Source organism: Ambystoma mexicanum, chromosome 2p (genome assembly GCF_040938575.1).
Source record: "Ambystoma mexicanum isolate Mex_15411 chromosome 2p, UKY_AmexF1_1, whole genome shotgun sequence".
Lineage (NCBI taxonomy): Eukaryota > Metazoa > Chordata > Amphibia > Caudata > Ambystomatidae > Ambystoma > Ambystoma mexicanum.
In genome coordinates, this window is record NC_090923.1 from 1,433,206,765 (window position 1) to 1,433,224,910 (window position 18,146).

Genomic DNA, 18,146 nt, shown 5'->3' on the forward strand with positions numbered 1-18,146 from the left:
GTTGCCTGTGAAACATCGCATCACACATAAGATTCTCATGCTGACCCATAAGTGCGTGAGCAAAATAGCTCCAAAGTACCTTAGTGACTGCCCAGTGGCTTATCTGCCTTCTCGCTGTCTTAGATCCAAGGATCAATCTAAACTTGTGCAGCTAAGTAAGATTTAGGCTTGTGAAATCTGGAGGATCTTGTTTTGATGTGCAGAGGCTGAAAGTCTGGAATGTCCTTCCTGCTGCCCTCAGAACAGTTGAAACGACAACTGAGGTCAAGAAGAGGTTGAAGACCCACCTCTTCAACCTCTCTCTTGATTGAGTGCCTCTTTATTGACCCTTCTGGCTTATTGGTTCATCTAGTTTTGTGTCTGGTTGTTCTGCGCGCGCCCTAAGGCCCTTGGGCATGTGGCGCATTATAAAAGCTTAAATAAATAAATAAATAAATGGGGATGACAACCAAAAAACGTATGTATCCATCCCAGATTGGAGAACAAATAAAAATTGTCGAAATGAAGAGGGTGGATTGCTCAGATATGACTGAAAGACCAGGAGAGCCAGGATTCTGGGAGAGACCTCAGCTATTGGTATATGGGCGTGTTGCCATCAGTACTGGGTGGGAAGAAGGACTATTATCTTGCCCTGCACACTTATTGAAGAAAGAACCAGTAGGCATAGTGCAAATAGTGAATGGCAGATGCCTATAATCATGGGCCAAGTATTCTAAATTACTAACATGGGTTGACAACGAAGCAGGACCAGTATCCATAATACCATTGAAGAATGCAACAACATGCTTCAAGAATGGAGTCTTGGTTCTGGTTGGATAGAACAATGGATGTGGAAAGTCAAACGAGGTCCCAGGAATGAATGGAGGAACTGCCGTACTGATGGACCAATTATAGGCCTGTGGATCCAGAGCTTACATGCAGTTGCCTAAACATTGGGGAGGAGTATGTTCCATTGTATTAATATATGTTACAGCATTAGTGATACCTTAAAGTGACCTCAATATCGATGAATTTTCCAAAATGAATGAACATCAGAGAAGGAAGAGGTTGCTCATTCTTCGCCGGCTGAAAAGGGAGAACTACTTTTCGTCTAAATCAATGAAGGCCTAAGAAGACATTCGAGATGAACACCAACTGTTCAGCAAGACAGGAATGATAATGACATCTATATTAATGCTAGCACCCCAGACTGTAGTGAACGCCAAGTGGTTGCAGACCACCAGATGGGATTTGTTACAGACTATTAATGCAACAATAAAAGGATTCAATGCAATCAGAGAAGAATTGAGAGCCATCAGGCTGATGACTCTCCAGAACAGGTGTGTCCTGGTCTTAATTACATCAATGAAAGGAGTTGTGTGTGCCAAGTTCGGGTCTTCTTGCTGTACATTCACACCATCCCATGATGGAGAAAATGGAACCCTGTCAGAAGCAATAACTATGCTAATGACTCTGCATACAAAGATGGAAGATGAAGCTGGTGAGACAGCAGGAGATGACTGGTGCTCATTTCTATTGTCTTGGATTCCTACCTGGCTGGCTAATGCTTTTAAAATACTCAGAGCAATACTAGTGTTTGTATTGCTAGGATTCTGTCGTACATGGATCATCTTAGGACAGTGCCAGAAAACAGCCAAGAAAGCTATTGGGATGAAGATAATGATAGATATAGATGCTGGAACTGGTGAACAGATACAAAATTAAGAAAGTACCTGTGAGAATATAAAGAAAAGTACCTTTGCACCTCCAAGAACGTAGTTCTACTATCCCAAGGATCATAAAAAATATGTAGGACATTGAATATTCTGTCCACAATCAGGAGAATGCTGCCACATGACCTTCAGCATGGATGAACATATAAAGAATGCATGTCATCTGAGGGGTGTGACAAAGATATGGATCCCAAAGAAACGACGTATGAAGAGAAGATGAAGGAGATTAAAGAGGAGAATGTGGTCGATGACTCGACCAGAGGGGGAATGTAGAGGAGCCAGTAGACGCATTATGCCTAACTGCTGCCCCCCTCACCGCCGTCATACTGTAACAGTAGGAGAAGAGCCTTAAAAGGGACTCCATGTGTTGAGAGACGGTATGCACTCAGACAACCGTATCAAATGTATACTCGCACTGAAAGAGTGGAAGGATATTGTGTGGAATGATGTCAGCACGTGCCATTGGACATCATGTAGTGCTGAGTGAAATCTGACGAGGGCAGAGTGATGTCATGAAGAAGATATACGAGGACATACTGAAACAATATGAAAATACTTAAGAGTGACGATGTAACTGAGGTGACAAGAGAAACATGTACGAAATGATAAAGTAATCATACATGCAAATGAAGATAAAGTAACTTACTGACCAATAAGTGTAAATATGCAGAAACACAAGGTAGATCAGACAGATAGAAGCCTGCTATAGAGGAAAAAATAATGTGCCAAGGATGGGCATAATAGGAAAATGGACGACGGCTTGTAAGATTCAATCCAGCTACCTCAGAAACAGGCCAAGGGTGCAGAGTCAGGAGACGTTGGAGAATTAGCTTTGTGTGCAAAATGAACAGGAGTCTGGCCTGGGATCAAGGATGCTATTTGAGGAATAGCAAAGTGTAAAGCTCTGAGTTCCCAATGATCACTCTGACGTCTCTTGATGTTCCAGTAGTTCCTTTAATGAGGTTCCAGTACATCTTTTATGTTTCTTATGTCAAGTTCATCAGAGCTCAAGGTAAACATGCACCGGCATCCTCCCAGGTAGGCTTCATCTCACCAACTCTCTCACTCAGAACTCTCAACCATACAACAACATTCTCACCAGCAAGATTCCATGTCACTCACTCAGCATTCTACTCATTCTGCAAAGACAACATGGAAACCTAAATCACTACATATCTCCCTTCCTTACACAACAACAACAACGCCTACCAAAACCGGTCGCACACACACACACTCCAACACATGCGTGTGCATCTCAACCACATGAACTATCACCACACCCGTACAACCTGAACGTGTCACCAGTCAAATGGTACCATAACACAATACTAACAATGCCCCTCCCCTTTTCTACACAGTAAAGGAAGGACACCTACAAATGAAAATTGTACCACTAGCAAACAATCTTCAACAGCTCAGGTATCTCTCTAACCTCTCTCCTCCTCTACCACACAAATAGTCACACCACACACACAACTCTGAGCTGTGCACCACACACACCAAAGAACAAGGCCGAGTGAAACAACACAATAACACATTGCACCGTAAGGTACCTATGCCGCCACCCCCACTTCGTTGCCTGTGTCCTAAAGATCCACCTAAAGACCAAACACAACCATGAGAAAGCATTGTCACACTCAACATATAAATAACTGCATCACTTTTACCAGAACAACAGTAATCTTGTTACACTCAGCCACCCATAACTTCACAGACAAATAAATACACACCACTATGATGTGCACCTCACAATCAAAGAACCAGGTTGGACGTTCCAAACGTCCGAGTGAAACAACATCCAAACAGCACAAACAGTGCGATATTGCCACACCTTATCCGTCACCTGTGTTCCTTGAGTCCAACAAACTAACTCAACTGCTGTGAAGAACAACACCATTGAACACACCATACACCATTCCATCAAGCACAGGAGCACAAAATCACCAAAATGCCAAATCTCTAGCACACCACAAAGACTTACACATGCAGATCCCCACACTGCAACAACAAAACAGTGCTTTAAAATTAATAACATTTCTGCTAAATTTACTAACTAAACTTCTTAGTTCTCCCTAAATGGCACAAACGTCCTTTAAACAGTCCCACCTGCAAAGCAAAAAATGTAGTAAGCATGTTCCATTTATCACATTTCCTGTGCCATGTACTATAGCTATATCAGTCCACTTTGCCCTTTTGCATTGAAAAGTCCATCTGCAGAAAGAACATGCGTTAAACACAACTGCTTCATAAAGCTGACATTGCTCACATCAAATATGTGTCTCTCAATAAAGGCCACAACACCACACACTCCCATTCAGTGTACATTCACCCAAAAAATGCTCATGTTGCAATTATGGTGTCAAAATATCACAGGCCTCACGTGACAATTAAAACCTAACATGTTAAACTAAACTGTGCTGCATAATATGTAAAACACCACATATAATCAAAACAAAAGTAAATCCATAAACCACCAGCTTATTAACCAGCTCCTTGGCGCTCTCTTAATGGGCAAAATGCCCCTCAGCTGCACCGAAATGGGCTCTAGGCCCCTCCTCATCACAGCATTTGGGCTCCAAGCCCCTCCAGACGCTGCAGTTACCCCCAGGACCCTCCTCTTGAGATCTTGTGGCTGCAAACCCCTCCAGGTGCTGTAATGGCCCCCGGGAACCTCCTCTGTACAGCATATGGGCTCCAAACTCCACAAAGTCACTTATGACCCTCGTAGAAACACAGTTCTCATAGTGGGCACCTACCCCCTCTGCCAGAGAGCAGTGGTCTCCTAGTTTCTCCTAGGCGCAGCTCAGGCTCCTAGCCTCTCCCAATGCTGCTGCCCTGGGCTCCAAGCCCCTCAGCTGCACAACATGACCTCCGGATTCTTGAATCCCCAGGCACCGCTTAGGCTCCAAGCCTCTCCTATTGCAGCTGTCATGGGCTCCAAGCCCCTCAGCTGCACAGCATTGCTCCCAGATTTCTAATTTCCAAGGAAAAGCTCAGGCTCCAAACCTCTCCAATTGCTACTACCATGGGCTTCAAGCCTCTCAGCTGCATGGCATGGCTTCCAAATATTTCCAGGCGCAGCTCAGACTCCCAGCCTCTTCAAATGCTGCTGCCTTGAGCTCCAAAGCCCTACATGCCGCAGCTTTAGGTTCCCAAACCCCTTCAGACAGTCACTGGGCCCTCAGCCCTGCCAAAGTTCCTCTGCCTTTCACTTTGCTTGACCTGCCCAACTGCTGGAAGACCAGCCGGCCCTTGGCCCAGGCTCTGCTCACTCTCTTCTGTGCCTCTGCCCTTTGCGCTGGGCCCTCCTGAGCCTACAGCATAAAGCGCTCGCCCTACCCGGGAGGATCTTCTACTTGGGTTGGGGGGCGGTGCATGTGCCATCCTCAGTGCTGCCCCCCAGCACAGCCAGCATCCTCGTCGCCAATGTAAAGCTCTGGGTTCCCAATGATCACTCTGACGTCTCTTGATGTTCCAGTAGTTCCTTTAATGAGGTTCCAGTACATCTTTTATGTTTCTTATGTCAAGTTCATCAGAGCTCAAGGCAAACATGCACCGGCATCCTCCCAGGTAGGCTTCATCTCACCAACTCTCTCACTCAGAACTCTCAACCATACAACAACATTCTCACCAGCAAGATTCCATGTCACTCACTCAGCATTCTACTCATTCTGCAAAGACAACATGGAAACCTAAATCACTACACAAAGCACAAAGTGAGGTGCCAGATAAGTCATGGATGTGAGGCATATTTCTACTAGATTAAAGAAGAAGAAACATGTGCAAGAGACAAGTATTGGACAATTAACAATGGATAAGGCTCCTACAAGATGGAGTGAGCAGGTCTCTAGAGGACAAGAGGAGCAATGAGACCCAACATAATTTAATCAAATAGCAGTAAATAAGAAGTCAAAATTGACAAATTTGCAGTCTCTTCGCACATGAGTCAGAAGTCCAAAACAAGGTTTATTCATTAAGATGTGGATGAAGCTAGTCATGTGCTTACACTCCCTTGAATGTCCCATAACAGAGAGTGAGGTACAATGTCAACTACAGACGGGAAACGTTGGCTTATGGCCAGACTGATGAAAAATGATGGACTAATTGGGAAAGTGGGGAGTAATCTGACTTCACTCAAGCAGCTGGGTTTCGTTTTGCTTACGTGCTGCTGGCCGAGCCGAATGTACAAGGTTGGGTGGGAATGGCAACCAATCAGTGGGTCTATGAGGCAACCAGTTATACAATGTTGCATAGACCACTCCGCTGCCATTTTGTCCGCTATGATCGGTATTATACGTATTTAGAGGTAGTTCAAGGCGTGCCTTACAGATAAGAGAAAGCCAATGAAGTACTAACCCATATGTATTCTATAAGTAAATATGTTCCCCTAACCAATCCCTCCCGTCTAACGGTTTTAGTTTGCTACATAGGATGACATCATAGATGACGTATATTGGGGTATAAAACCTCTGTGTAATCAAGTTTGTGTGTGCGTGTGCAAGCATCTGTCTGATGTCTGCCAGTTTGCCCTGCTTTATTAAATTGAGAATAAAGTAGTACTTTTCCCTATTCTTTGAGTCTGTCCGGTTATTTGGTCTGAGATCTTTATTGGTAATCCCATCTCGCACAAGAGATGCTTCAAGGTGCTAGAGCACAGAGGGTAACATATATATATTTGTCACAGGAAATGAATGCTTGTGTGTAAACCAGTAGAGGGATTCATGCAGGCATGTCAAATTCATTTGACTGATCAATGGTATTTCAGCTTATAATTTGGAGTACTCTACCTGGAATAAAGCGGGAGTCCACCTCGGTGTACAGTGACTGTTTTCTTTTGAATACATTTCGAATTTTGAGACGTTCACTGCCTGTTAATTGCACGGAATGGAGGGGTATGATTGTACATCAAGGGGAATGAGATAATTTATGTTGCACTAGCCGAACCTATAAATAAACCTATACATAGACATTTCTAGCCAGCCAGCCCAAGCCGAATTAGGTCAGAGAGAACAAATGCATAAGCCTGCACGTGAACGCTGCTGTTAAAGCCATTAGCACCCTGGCCTGGTGTCCAGGGAGCTGATAGCCTGTGGTTCTGGAAAAAAGATTCCCTTTGATGAAAGGGCACGTGAGGATGTCCACCCCTTCATCAAGAAGAAGGATTTCTCAATTTAAGATGGCCTCCATAAACACCACAGAGACTAGGGAGCGAGTCCCTTATCACTGTCTTTCGTGGCCATGGCATGAGGAGGGAGATTGCCGTGAATGGCGGCAAGGTAAGTGCTTGGAGAAACGGGTTGGGAGGAGGAGCATGCAGGTTTAGGAGGATAAGCCAGGACTGTAGGGGGTGGACAGACAAAGGGGGAACAGGACACAAAGGCTGGAAATAGCAGCTCCCTCCAAATTAGACTTTCACTATGGGCTGGGGATGACATTGGAGGGAGCTAATTGGGTGTCTCCCCCTCATCGGGTGCCAATAAAGGGGTATACTGTACGAGAAGCTGAAACTCTGAAGCCACTCTGATTTCACAGCTCAGAACCTATAGGACAAAACTCAGCCACATACCTGGCCTGCTATAGATTCCATACTTCACTTGAGCTTGTCACATAGTCTTTGTTCCTCAAAGATGAAGAGCGTATTTCACTGGATGGCTCATGCATTGCTTGACAGCCCTCCAAATATCTCTGTCTTTGGGCACTGGGTGTTGTGACAAAGTCCCCTGCCTGCCCCCTGGTATGGTATGGCAGTTGTAGTGACGCTGGGCCTTGAGGTGGCATGGCAGGATCTGCGGGAGGAGAGCTGAAGAGCAACATGCTCACCTTGGCAGCTAAGCACCTCACTCCTTAAACCCCCCCCATGTGATCAATTGAGTATGGAAATAAGTAACAACAATTTCCAAGGGCCCTGAAACTGGGTTTCTGGTTATAGGCGTGCTAAATAAAGCAATAAAAACAACTCTACCAGCCACTGGTCTGGAGGCCGTGGCTGATCACATAATGCCACATTCTAGTGCCAAACCTTTAAGGTACCTTGGTATTACCGGTGCCAGTGATTCTACCATTTCTTTGCCGTTAGGGGCCTGATCTACCGGTGGGTCAGGCCTGCTGGGAGATCCTTGGCCCCCACTGGCAAACTTGTGTTGGTGGTCAGTCATAATGTAGAATGCAATAATGTAGAAAGTCAAAATGTCGAATTTTTTTTTTTAGAAAACAATAATGTCGAAAAACAATAATGTTGAATTTTTTCTACATTTTTTCGAATTTTTTCGAAAACAAAAATATATATATATATATAATTAAAATGTGTTGAGTATGAGGGGTGAGAGGGTGGTGGGGGGTGGGGGGGTGACCGGGGGGTGTTGGGTGAGGGGGTTGGGGGGGTTTGGGGGGACCCCCCTAGTAAATGATACTCTTCTTGTTTATTTATTTATTGATAGTGCTAATTGACATCTTTTTTCGACATTTTTTTTTCTAAAAATTGACTCTTTTCATTATATGTATAGGTTTTCGACATTATTGTTTTCTACATTTTTTTTCCTACATTATGACTATAAACCCTTGTGTTTCACCAGTCCGGAAAAAATGCTGGTACTGGAATTAGTAGCATTTTTTCCAGACCGGCAAAGTTATAATGAGGGCACTAGTACGGAGTAGCCAGAAAGGAACAAGGAGTGTAAAGAGTCATTGAGAAGAGGGGTTCAAACCCTATGACAAACACCCGAGAAAAGGTGTGGAATCCTTGGAATAGGCATGAGAACAGGAGAAACCTGGATGGGAAACTAAAGTGCACCTTGATAAAACCTTTCGCTGTGGGAACTTGTACATCTTTAGGTAATCGTGGACAAAAACCTGCATTAGCACTGGAAATACGCTGGTACATCCTTGAATCCACACATGCTCTCACTAAAGGACACAAAGTAGGACCCTGCCGAAACTGAAATAGTGCTTAGGTGAAAGATATGTAAATTAGTGGCCGAAGGGCGGATATTTAAATAGAGTAAAATCGAAAGAAATGATGTAGATTCTGGAAGCAAATAAGTCTTAACACTGGCACTGGGAATTATGCATCACAGACAAGGCCAGACAACGACAGAAAGAAAGGGCAAAGTCCGAAATAAGTAACCTCAGGTATGAACCGAAAAGACATGTAAACAGATAATCCCTAAAGAGCGTTAAACCGGAGGATACGTTACACTTTGTAACTGCAGCTTGATTGACAATTTACAAGATACAGAGGCTGGGAGAGACTTTGAATTCCTAATGTGCGAACCAAACCAAACGGAACCAACTCCCACACGCAAGACAACGCACAGACACCAGTTCCTAATGGTTCTGAACCTATCCTATCACCTTATCCCCACTAACACACCCCACCCTCTTTGCTTGCAGAGCCACGAGCGTGCCTGGAGACTGCCCTCGGGTGGTAGTGGTGCACGGTATAAATCAACATAGCATACGGCATCCCTCTTCTTGATACTCTTTAGTTCAGAGACCTGAGATTCAAAATTCTGAGAGATGCATGTCAAAGAGAATCAAAGAATTCGATGCTCAAGATAATGGCACTTCTAAGAAAGCCAATTTCATGGAGCAAAAACCATGATTTTGGTATAATTTTTACACCCAAAATGCATTGCTGAGTGGCTTTCAGCTGGAGGTCAGCTTCCAGTGATGACTTCTGTTTGACGCTGTGGCATCTGTGGCTTAGCTGAAATGCTATCTTCTACCACTAAGTCTAACAAAGGAAGATATGGAGAAAAAAAAGAGCCGGAACTTTGAAAGGATTGCCGGCAGAGTCCGGAGCTGAGTCCAGTCAGCCTGCTTTCCTTGCTGTTTTTTTGGGAGTAAGCAGTCATTGTGAGGAGCTGCACTACGTGCTCAGTCCTCTTTCTATCTTCAGTGGCATCCTGTTTAAAACTCCCTCCAGAGCGTGGAGCGCGGCGTCCGGAGCTGAGTCCAGTCAGCCTCCAGTCCGCCTACATCGTCGACGAGGACACCTCCAACGTAAGGCATTGAATTGTCGGATTACCGGTAAGAGGAAAGTATGGTTACTGATGTACGGCCGCAGACGCGGCAAACAACTTTGAACGCTCGAAATCGGTCCAAGCTTTCGTTCGCAGCCGATGCTTCCATCTCAACAGCTGGCGCGAACATTGTTGCTCCCTCTTCCCGCCTCCCTCATCCCACATTCCCTTCATTGCCCCCCCCTGTCCTGCTTGTCTGCTGTGGCAGACACACCTTGCCTTTCCTCCCCCTCCTTCCCCTCGTCCCCTTCCTCCCTTCCTCCCCTTCCTAATCCGGTACAACTTACCACCGCAAGTCCGCCTCGCTGTCTTCCGTGAGTTTCTGTGGTGAGCTTGAATGGGGCCGACTCGAATGCCGACTCGAACGTTGCCCCAGCTGATGTGAACATTGGTGAAATGTTGTCGGTCGACGTTCCGGCTGAAGCACTGACATTGCAGTCCTTGAATTTCAAACCTTATGTACTCCTGTCGGAAACAGTCGGACATGTTATTGCCGACATAATGACTAATCAACCGGAAAGTCTCCCAAGACTGGTTGTGAACAAAAACTTAATTCAGTTGCCGTCCCAGGCACATAGAGATGAAATTGATCGAGCCACACAGACTATGTTGCCAGACTCCTTGCCTGAAGTTTCCCAAGCAAATATGTTGGGTGGTGTGGGCAGTGAGACTGTGGGAGAGGTGTCCTTAAATACAGCCCCATTTGATCTTGACCGAAATATAGCGGTATCTGCGGCAAATGATCATCATCTACCTGTGCCACCTGCGCCACCGGCGATGATCGAAATTGACACCGCCTCCTTTCTATCTCCGTTTGATGTTACAGACACTGAACTTCTGGCTCTAAAACTACCAAATGGATCAGGAAACCAAACAAACTTTTCCTTTGTCCCGCCTTTAAACAACGATTCTATACACAGCCCTACAGACAGCAGAGTTGGTGCAGAGACTACGATGTCTCGAACCGAGGCAGACGTATGTGAAAGAGATGTTTCACGTCAGCCTGACTCCCTTCCACCAGCGCCCTCGTTGCCCTCTCTTCTGACGGGCCCTTCTACGAAAAACCACCAAAAAAGTCTTGGGATAGATTTAGCAGGACACGAATCACGGCTAACGGAGAGGCTGACTGCGGATTATCAAGCAGTTAAAAACAAATTAATACACAGCTTTTCTACGGCCCCACAGAATGTATCGCTTCCAACAAAAATGTTGTTGGCAAATAGCGAAAAAGGAGTGAAGTTTGCGCAAGATCCTAATGGTACGCTTAAATCTTGGACAAGTACACCCCACCGAAAAGATTCTCAGAATATCCAAAATATCGATACTACTTTAAAAAGAAAATCACAATCAAGCTCCTTCAAGGAACCGACTGAGAACCTACGATTTCACTGCAGTACTAAAGTATCCCAGCAAGCTCAGCAAGCGACAGGAAATGAATGGTGCTCTAGCAGACATGATGAACAGTCAAATCTTGAATCTGAGTCTGTTAATCACTCCAAAGAGAATTTATCAGTTGCAGCCGGAATTCAAATCCATAACAATGTCCTAGCGGCAACATCATGGGCATTGATTCCTTTTATCAAACTCATGGAACAAGTAAACGAGGCTGTGAAAGATCAAAATGCCCTGCTACACAATCTGACAAATAAAGTCTCGTCTTTGGAACAAAACAACGTTCACTTAATGTCTAGAGTTGAACGGGAAGCAGAAATCTCATTTCAATGGCAAAACCGCCTTGGAGACATTGCTATGAAGGACCACACAGACAAAAAGAATCAAATGGAGGCGATTTTAGAAATCATGAAGTGGTGTCGCCACTCATTCTCCAGAAGTAAGACAGACATGGAATATCCCCCTAATGAGAGACCTCTACATCGCACAGAGAAATTAAATGCGAAAACAAGGGCAAAGGTAGACCAATGTAGTTCGACTGACATCCCTAAGCACATAACTGTCCCAGGAAAGAACTTAGAGATACCTGTACTGGATAAAGCAAACAGTGAAATCATTGTGATTGCTGAATCACATTTGACTTCTACAGCTGAAAAACAGCCCAATGGTACTCTTGCAAACAAACCACACGAAGGGTCTGGATCAGCCCAATGTAAAATCAACCCACTTGAAGCAATAGCGGTGGAAGCTCAACTTCCAAACCACGCTGCTGCACCGAGTTCTAAAGGACCCGTTACTTCTTTCGACATTTTTACTGGAACGGCAAAACTGTTTGTTCCTTCGATTACATCAAAACTAGGTGAAAAATCTATAAAAGCTCCAGCCAAAAAACAATCAACAAATAAGCAGCAAAATAAAATGAACAATGTCAGAAATAAAACAAAACAGTTTGTGAGAAATCTTTCAACTCCTCACAAGTTGGGTCTGTTTTCACGCAATACACCAAACGATAAACAGGATGATAATGAGTGTGTGCCTGTTCGCAAGTCCATGCCGAAAGAAATAACTAAAATAAATGTGATAGATCCTCCTAATCCAAATAAAAGACAAAGACTGGATTCCAACACTAGCTCAAAGAAAACTGATGTAACTGTTACCGACTTACGTGATCTGTCCACATATTCAGCTAAGTCTGACGAATTGCAACAGTCAACACAAGAAGAAGAACTTTACCGCTCGGCCATGAATCCTCCTCAAGGCCTGCGCAAAATCCACCAAGCGGAAATACCTAACGAAGGAGAAAGAAAGAAGACTTGCTTAAATGCAAATCAAAATTGCCCAAATGAGAATTCACAAACCTACAGCAGAAAGGATGACAATGCTGTGGCTCAACAAAAAAAACTGACCTCCTTAAAATTAAATCCCAAGATGATGGCAGCCCAATGACAAAAGCAATTGAAACCTAAAGAAACTGTGCCTGCGAAATCTAGACTGGAACAAAAACTATGGAGACTTAGGCTCGAGAATATTTTCCCAGATGCAAATGAAGTTAACTTGAATCGTAGAAATGTAATGCAATTGCTACACAACTTTCCGTCACTGAGAACGATAACGTCAAACGACATAGCCATTGTGGAATACATCAACGAGGACTCTTTAGATATGGTCTATCTACACATCACTTCCCAGGCAGTAGAAAACACCTTGCTCGCTGCAAAAGACGAGCTGTTGTCATACGGATTCAATCTGACATTGGAAACAAAACATCGAAGAGACGGCTTCAAAAAAACTGTGTCAGCTGTTGGTGAGCAAACCCATGAACAACGTTGTGAGGCATTAAGGAAACAATTTAACATCCAAGAAAGAACAGCCGGTAACCAAAATATCTCCTCCCAACCTTCAACACAGACTTGCTCGAATAGAACTTAGCTATTGCAAACTAAGGAGGACGGAAATGGCCTTATATCATGGAATACTAGAGGTTTCCGGCACTTGTTTCAGAATTTCAACATCTCGATGAAAACCAACTTTGCAGTATGTCTCCAGGAAACATGGCTGCGGGAGGCGCCGTCTAGAGAAGGATATTCAGTCATATTAAACCCGGCTGGGAAAAATCAATTCGGTCGACCGTTCTCTGGTCTTCTGACTATGATAAATAACGCATCAGGCTGGGAGATTTTAAAATCATTCTCTCCAAACTTGTTTGTGCAAGGATTAATCCTTCAAAACAGTCAGAGATCAAATGTACCATTCCATCATCTACTAATTCTCAACACCTATTGGAATTCAGCCATGATATCCTCATCTCATTTTATTCAATCAATTACAAAATTGATTGATGATAACATGGAATTATGGTCATATTATGCGGAGACCTGAATTTCTCGTGGTTTGATGAGAATTTGGTAATGAAAAAATTCAAGCATCAAGCTTACTCGACATGCAGAGGCTACCAATTTCACTCAGCCATGATTGCCAGGAACTGCCATATGCTCAACGGTCAAACCAAAGGTGATCGTCCTCCGAATATTACGTGGCAGCGTGATGGTACAAGAAAAATCATTGACTACATTTGGGCATCAAATACAATGCTAAATGAGATTCTACAGCTGAAGGTCTTGAAATCATCAAGCAGTGACCATAATCCACTTGAACTAACTCTAAAGGCATATTTCCCCAGAAATGCAGAGATCTTCAACCAACCAATTGAGGTGAATCAAAGAGGCAACAGACTAAAAATAAATAGCAAGCAATTGCGGAAATTGAACGAAATGATAACCTCAGAGGAGACCGCTTCATGCGACAAACTAAACTATCCTGCGTTGATAGAAGACTTTCAAATCAATTTCAAACATCCGAATTGCTGCTCCTATCAAAAGAAATATGAATTTAGTACACTGGTGTCTCTAAAAAAACAAACAACTACGCCGTGAGCTCAGGAAATGAAATAAAGAGCCAGATCCAAATAAATTGTTGCAAAGGAAACATCTAAAGACACAATTTCGAAACTGGTTGAAATGCTTCAAAACGATGAGAGATCAAGAAAGAGGTGAACGAATTCTGAAGCTCATTATTTGCCACCAAAAAAAGGACCTATGGAACATCATAAATAATAAAACAATATTCCAGCAGGCGAAGACCCATCATGGTATCTCTAAGGCCACTTGGGAACAGCACTTTGCCAAAGTTTTTGGGAGCAACGAACATCAGCTGAGTGACGAAAGACTTGATGAAGTCCAGTCTTGGAATGTAATCGAATCAAAAGAAGATATATCAACAGCAATTCGACACTTAAAAAACTCGCAAGCCACTGGACCCGATGGCCTTTCCAATGTCACACTGAAAGCAAACATCGAGCTGTGGACAACCTTCATTTTCCATCTATTCCTAACAATTGCAGCAACACAAATGATACCTACATCTTGGAACTCAGCCATCATAGTTCCCATTTTCAAAAAAGGATGCCGCGACGATCCGGCCAACTATCGACCAATTGCTCTCTTAGATATCCTGGGGAAGATATTTGCATCTTTTCTACAACAGAAGTTGTCAAAGTGGGCTATGTGTTCCGGTCACTTCGACTTACGTCAGACAGGTTTTACCAAAGGGGTAGGAACAGAAGTGAACTTAACTATACTAAACCTGCTGAAATTAAATGCGTTACAACAAGGCAAGAATCTTTTTATTGCCTTCATTGATATGAAACAGGCCTTTGACTCCTTAGATCGAACAAAATTGTGGAAAAAACTGATAAACTGGTCGTGTCCATCTGAATTACTGCAGCCGATAATGGCTCTCCACAAAGATACCTCAGTTAGAGTGCGAATCAACGAAGCAGGTGAGCTGACTGATAAAATAAGAACGAATAAAGGAGTCAAACAGGGGTGCCCTTTAGCTGCCCTGTTATTCAAACTTTTCATATCCGATATATCTGAAGCATTTACACAGACACGCTGTTTCCCCCCGAGGATAGACAACAACAGCATTAGCTGGATAATATATGCAGACGACATTGTCCTAATAGATGCAACACCGATTGGACTTCAGAGACTGTTATATGCATTGGAAAGCTATCAGACAATTCGCTGCAAATCAATGTAGAAAAAACAAAGGTCATGTCGGTCGGAACTACATCCAAAAGATTAACAAAGAACTTTAGATGGAACCTTGATGTACTTCAGATCCAACCTGTATCATCTATTAGATACCTGGGCATTGTTTATAACATCTCAATAAGAGAGCATGAGTGGATCTGCGACCTGAAACAATGTATGTTGACATTTGCATTACATGGATCGAAGCTACATGCAGAATATGGGAAATTTACTCTCAAACCTGTACTAACCTTCTATACACAAAAGGTTATTCCCTCAATCACGTTTGGAGCTGAGGCTGGATGGAACCTAGATTATCATATATGGCCAACCCTTGAAGGTCTCTTCTGGAGACGCATCCTCAAATTACCAAAAGGTGTTTCAATGATTTCTATTAGACATGAACTCGGACTTGAATCAATGCATAACATAGTTGTCTGGAAATCTTTGGCCATGCTCTGAAAGATGTCACTAAAGGACCAGGCCCCGGCCTACACAATTTTTGCAAATATGATCCATCAACAACACTGTAGTATCACACAAAATTGGACTAGCGGTCTAAAACTGATTTTGGATACTGCAGATGTAACGTGGGAAACCTTGTTAGACACTCCCCAAATTGCGAAACAAAAACTAAGGAAATGGAATTGGATAGAGAACTTAGAACGAAGAAACCTCCTATCTACGTCGATCGACTTAGGCTCTCTAACAAATTGTCTGGATCACCTACCAAGATACCTACAAAAATTCCCCTCAAGGAAACACCGTAATCAATTTCTGAGACTGCGGCTGAACGCACACACAACAAAGGAAATTCTATGGAGACGAAAAGCCCCCAAAATTGAGAATAATCTTTGTAGGTTTTGTGAAATCACAGTTGAATCTGTAAAACACCTAGTCATTGAATGTCCTAAAATTAAGGAACACCGTACTCGCTATTTGGGCGCTTTTGCGCCAATTGACGAGGACATGGACAAATGGTGGTACCATATACTATCTGGATCAAACGTGCCACTGACATGTGCAGTTTGCGATTTAGTGGAACATATTCTGAATGAGGACCAGTGTCAATCAGAAAGATTCCCTTTCCCTCCTTCATTGAATGATTGTCATTGAAAGACTGTATTTTCCTTGTGTTGTCTTTGTTCTCTTATTTTTCTTGTTCTCCTGCGGATTTATGTTTATATATGTGAAAGCAGGATCGTCTATTGTTTATTGTAATTGAAGTTTATTTGTAAACTAATTGTTACAATTAAAATAAAAAAAATTAAAAAAAATGTATTTGATACATTTGCCAGATTTAAAAAATCAGGTACATTTTTTGTATTGTTTTTGCAAGGGTGTATTGTGTTTCTTCCCTCAAAAGCTGTTCTGTGCCCTTGAATTACTTCTAGAACCATGTTTGGGTTTTAGTGTGATGTCCAGTGAGGTGCATCAAAAGTGGTATCTTTTGAGGAGCTTTAACTGGAAAAGACCATGCTCAACCCTATGGGTGAAATTTAGGAGTAAAGAAAGGCCTTGATATTTGTGTATGTCTCTGAGATGTACAATCCTTTGCACTGTTCAATTGGGGATAAAGGGGTCTTGTGAAACTGCCCTTTAAGAAGGTTGTGTGTTAATCGTGACGCCAACCTGTGAACTGGTTGTCCCTTTGATGAGCTCCAGTGATTACAAAAGTGTATACTAGAATTTCTTATGTGAGATCTATTTTCTTTCTTCCAGAGGTTCTCTAAAGTTTTTCAGGGAGCTCCAGTGGGACCTAGAAGCACTTCAAAAAAGATCAGTCAACTGAATTGATTTGATGGGGGAAATGTGAGGTGTGTCTGATGTGGAACAGTGGCCTGTGGCTGTAGCTTGTTACAGTCGCATTGATTGGTCTGGCGGCTAGCAAGAGTTTGAAGCAATACGATTGGGGCTCCACTGGCACACAGATGTCATCACGTGGTGGATCAGAGCAAGAAATGGAAAAGGCCCCTCTGGTCTAGTCAATATACATGACTGCATATCATGATTGGAGTAGTAAATTGGAGTAGTCTTACATGCTGTTCTATGAAATATTTCCTTTGATTGGTGTGTACAGTTGGATTTTGATTAAAATTTCAAGACCCTCACAGAAGCACGAGGGCAGAACAAAATGAATATGCTGAAGAACGTGGAGACACATTTGGCAGAAATTGCTCAGGCATCGCACAGCCTGGTTTGCTAGTAGATGCGGAGTAGTTTGGGGGAGGGAAATTCAGCCATGTATAGACCAGTTCTTCTGCCATGACCTTGGAAAAATTCATTCCTGCAACCAGACTGTGCCGTTTTTTAGTACACTTTGCTTTGATGTGTTACAATTGATGGTTAGGTTCTATATGTTGGTCACTTTCTGTCTTGTATCTCACCACAACTGGGTGATTGATATTCAGTCATTATATTGTGTTAATTTGCTAATAAGGTAACACATCCGCTTGGGATGTGAACGCACCTCAGTGTGTTTTTTTATAAGTATGCATTCAAAATATCACTGAATAAGCATGTGATTAAATCATAATTTAAAAGGTTTAATAATGTAACCTTATCTATCATCCAGGAGAATTGTAGAATTGATTCATGCATAAAAAACAGACCCAGACTAATAATTAAATAATGAGTAGCTCCTGGTTTCTGTGGTAGGACCCTCTGTAATGGGAGCTATGGCCTCCATACTGTTTGACTGTGAAGTGTGGCACTCTTTCCCATATTGTTTGTAATATAACGCAATAGTTTTTGATATGAATAATTGATTTCAAGTATTTGAGGATATTTCAAAGTGTCACGGCTCGCTCCCTTCGCTCCCGTTCCCGCCACTTGGGGGCATGTTTTGGGGTTTCTTCCCTACTGGACATTTCCTCCGAACCTTATGCTACAGTGTCCTGATGAATTGGGAGCGCTAAAACCTTATT